A 5,088-nucleotide genomic window follows, 5' to 3' on the forward strand; every position below is an offset into this window, starting at 1 on the left:
CATTCGGATCCATAGAGCTGACAAATTGAAGGAAAAAATTATTAGCACATTTTTTTTCTTAATATCGCCAAAATTTAGGACCAGACAAATGTTTGAACTTGCTTCACATGTAATTTCAAAAAAATTTTAATTCGATATCGCGTTTCGTCTGAACGTAATTTGTGTTTCAAACAAACGTAAAAGAAATTTGTGTAGCTTACGGTCACATGGCCTCAATATTCGCGCTTTTTGAGCCCTATTGAAGTTAAGTCTTAAATGAGGTATGCTTACATATTCCGTCGTCCTTAAGATCAATAGTCTTAATGTTCTCGTCTAAATGCTAAGTTTGTATCAAAACTTGTCATAATTACAATGGCTATAACAACATTAGAAAAGTTCCATGTGAATAAAATATAAATTGCTTTAGTATAAAATAATTGGAACATCATTTGGTATCATTATAAGAGTAGTATTAAGGACGATAAAGTATGTAAGCACATCTCATATCACTTTTAATAAAAGAAAATAGATTAAGAAACTGCGATGCTAATCAATTATCACACGTGTGGTCAAATGAAAAAAAAATTAACGGCTAAGATACACATGGATCAAGCTTCATGTATGGATGATCCGAAACTGCGTGCGGCGGTAGCGTGGCCAACATTCTGCGCGATAACGTCTATTAGATCCGAGGTAACAAATAAAAACAGCGCGTTAAAAAGATGGATCAATAGAAATCATAGCCACATCATCTAATCTGGCAATCCTGCAAGACGGTTTCTTAGCCCTTAAAGAAAAAACCGACCTGTGTTTTTGGGAAAGCTCTTTCATATCTTATCTAGCCGGCTTGGGCTGGCAGCCGCGATCAAATTATTATGTTTTTATTAAATAGTTCCTTCGCTCATTGATAATTTTGTAAAAATAAATATACAGGTAGACTGTCTAGATTAGCCCTCTCTTTCTATGCCCTATTCCAATTCTGATAGCCATATAGTTAGATCTATACCATATACAAAGTCTAAATTCGAACAGACCTCTTCTTCTAACGTTTAGAGGTAGAAAGAGAGGTCGTTCCATTTTCGACTTCGAAACAGGATTGGGGACACACTACAGTAACTGTATGTCGTTGGAATATCACGTCACTTACCAACCCTGAAGATAAATGTCGGTGTCGTTAACATAAACAATTTACCTATTATAATATAATAAAACATTAGAAAAATGTACAGCGACAATAAAAACACCAAAAAGATGTACAACGATCAAATTATTATTGTTTTAATCAAATAATTACTTGGATAATTAATAATTTTGTACAATGTCGATTTTCAAAGTTTCCGCTTACTGTGTCTACATTCAAACCAAAAGGAGAAGCCAATCAGGAATCAGGAAAAGGCGTTACGATTTTCGATTTATTTCGAGTTCGACTCATTCATCTTCTTTTTATAATAGGAATTCTCCAAATTATTTTAAAACCAACGGAAAGAAAATATGGGGTTGAGCCAGCTAAGAGAAGAGAGATAAAAAATGTTTGGGCCACTCCAATGTAGACGCTTGCTGACAAAAAATAAGAATCCAGGGAGGTGCATTGCTGGTGTGTAATAATAATTGGATACTCGGGTCCAGTCGAAAGTACCACCCTTTCGAGCTCGTCGCGTCGCCCCTCGGCATCTTACCCCTCCAGCGAGCCAGCGCGTGATCTTTAAGGGGATGGATGTAACTTGGAGGGGATGGTCAGGGGGACAGAAGACGAGCGAAACAAGTAAAGGCGTTCGCCAGGGGTGAAGAGGGGCGAATAGGGGGTGTAAAATATGGATTTACCTCTCCTCCAGCCTCTCCAAGCTCCCGGTTCCCTATCTCTGAGCTCTCTCTCTCTCTCCCTCTCTCTCTCTCTCTTTCTCTCACAAACACTTTCTTAGGGTTGAGGAAAGTCTGGGACTGTGTGTGTGTGTGTTGGAACACATATGACGTCATATATGTAGACCATTCCACTACCCCCTATTACGCTTGGGGGTGTCGTGGCTCGTTTGTTAGAAGGGGCCGCTTGGCCGGGCAGCAAGGTGGAGACTCGGAGAGTGTTTTGTTGGTGTTTTATTTGCACCGGCGCGGCACATAAGACGACACTGTTTTGTCTCCGTCCGCCAACCAATATATAAGGAAGAGGCGGGAAAATGTTTCATCCCGGATATTTTTTCTGGAAGACAGCAGAGAAAATTTAATCGCTCTCAAGTTTAGCGAGGATGCTTTTAGCTCGGAGAATTTCAGCTTTTATCCACCCCCCATGTGTCCTTCCAGGGCTTGCTGGCTTGCTAGCTACTTTACTCTATGTATCTCAGAGTGAGAGACTTTTTATTAATCGACATTTTTTGTGTATTTGTAGGTTTAACTTACAACTTCTAGATTTGTGATGTGGCGTGATGAGTGTGCTTTAGAAATTTTTAATTCGGCAAAAATTATCTGCTCATTAGAACGATGTTGAATGATTTTTAGGTTTTCTTACTAATGAGGTGGTTTTTCCTCAAATTTTTTGGTGCCAGTTGATCTTTTTTGTAAACTTTAAATAAATACTTCGAGTGAAATAAAATATTAGTTGTATTTTATTTTGGGAATTGCCATTTTTTGGGATTTTTAACTTTTCGGAAAATTTCAGTTAATTATTTTTTCGTTATGTTTCTGTATTCGGATATTTAAATATTCGGTAATTTGGCATTTTTGAAAATTTCGGAAATCTTTTCATGTTGGAAAATTTGGTACCGTCATTTATTTTTTCGGTATTGTCCCTTATTCGGGAATTTTAACATTTATAATTTACTATTTAATTCGTTTATATAAAAATTCGACAATAAACATTTTTGTAGTCAATTTTCTTCAGGCAGTTTTTATTCTTTTAGAATTCCATTCTTCGGGTATTTTTATTTTTCTGGTAATTTCTATTGAACTCCTTTTTCCGCATTTTTCCACATTTGGAAATTCGAAAATTCGCTTCTTTACTATATTTGGGATCTTAAAATTTACTTAATTTTCATTATTCGCAAAATGTTGGACCGTTAATTATGTTTTTCGGTATTGTTTCACATTTAGGTATTTGAAAATGCAAAAATTTACTATCGAATTTGGGCCTTTGAAAATGCAGTAATTTACCATATTTTTCTCAAAAATTCGAGAACACGGCTTTTCAATATTTCAAAAATAAAAATTTCTTTATTTATATTTTCCTTTGCGATTTCCCATTTCTTAATCATTTTTATTTTATGGGTATTTTCATTTTTTGAAAAATTTCTGTGCAGATAATTATTTATTTTTATTTTTTCACATTCGAAAACGTCAAAGATCTAATTTTAATATTTCCGTGATAAGGGTTTATGACAGTTTAATTTTCTTTAAGGAATTTTAATATTTGGAACAAGTTCCATTTTTTTGTATCTTCATTTTTCAGAACATTTCTGTTCAACTCATCATTTTATCGGGATTTTTCTCATTAGAGAATTTAAAAAGTTCGCGTTTTAATATTTCCGGGATGAGGGTTTCCGGTAGTTTCATTTTCTTTTGTGGATTTTAATTTTTTGAAAAAATTTAATTCTTTTAGTATTTTTATTTTTCAGTAAATTTTTTTACAAGTCATTATTTTACTGGTATTTTCCATATTAGTAAATTTCTATTCAAGTTATTATTTTTTCGGCATTTCTCCTCATTTGGAAATTTGAAAAATTGTCTTTAAATATTCCGTCGATACTGATTTTTTCATTCATTAGTAAATTTCTGTTCAAGTTATTATTTTTGCGGGACTACTCCTCATTTAGAAATTTGAAAAATTGTGTTTTAATATTCCGTCGATACAGATTGTCGTTAGTTTTATTTTCTTAAGGGAATTTCCATGATTTTGGACATTTTTATTTTGTGTTTTTTCGTAATTTTGTTTATTTATAAATTTCTGTTTAAGTTATTATTTTTTCAGCATTTCTTCTCATTTGAAAATTTGAAAATTTTGGTTTCAATATTTCGGTGATACAGATATTCGGTAGTCTTATTTTCTTAAAGGAATTTTCATGTTTATGGAAATTTCAAATTTGCGTTTGTTTGTATTTTTGTTTATTAGTTAAGTTCTGTTTAAGTTATTATTTTTTTAGCATTTTACTTCAATTGTAAATTTGAAAAATTGTATTTTAATACTTCGGGGATAAAGGTGTTCGGTAGTTTTTGTTTCTGAAGGGAATTTGAATTTTTTGATAAATTTATATTCTAATATTTATTTTTGGGCACTGTGAAACGGTTTATTTCGCACATTTTGGGTAAAGTCGCAAATTTTTGAATTTCGGAATTCTAATTTTGAAAGTATTCATATTGAAACCAAGTTGAGATTTTTTTAATGTTGAATGCTTTCAATTTAAAGAGATGTAATTTTCAATATTTGTTGTAATTTTTGTGTAATTTAGAGGCCTGCAATTGAAAATTCTTGTATTTTTTACAGAGATTGTTATAAACTGGAAAAACTTTTAAAGTGATAATGAAGCGAAAACCACAAAGCTTCAGAATATGAACACTCGTTTGAATCTTAAATAGTTATAACCTCTGTTATAGCTTTTTCATTATTATCAAACACCTGAGCTATAATACTGTCTAATAAATTTAAAAGTTCAAAATCAAAAAAATTTTTTGTTTCAAATTGAATCTAAAAAAAATCAAGGGAAACATTTTTTAATGCTTCGAGGGACATTGTTTTTCAATTTAGATAATGCTGAAAATCCAAATGTAAATTTGAAAAATAAAGTTAAATATTTCTTTTCCAGGTATTGAATAGCTGCCTCAATACAAAAAAAAATTGCTTAGAAAAATTCAATTAAATTTCGTCCAAATTGAGGGAGGACTTTTTTAATATCTCGAAGGGCACTTTTTTTTTAATTCGGATGATTTTGAAAATCCAATTTTCAATTTAAAAAAAAGCAATTTAATTTTTTTCAGCTACTGAATAACTGTATCAATAAAAAAAAAGAATTAAATTTTTTATTTAAAGAAAAACGTGAAAATTAATTTTTCAGCTACTGAAAAGCTGTATCCATAAAAAAAATGTTTGTTAAAAATATGTAATTAAATTTGGAGAAAATCGAGTGG

The sequence above is a fragment of the Belonocnema kinseyi genome, chromosome 3 (assembly GCF_010883055.1).
Source record: "Belonocnema kinseyi isolate 2016_QV_RU_SX_M_011 chromosome 3, B_treatae_v1, whole genome shotgun sequence".
Lineage (NCBI taxonomy): Eukaryota > Metazoa > Arthropoda > Insecta > Hymenoptera > Cynipidae > Belonocnema > Belonocnema kinseyi.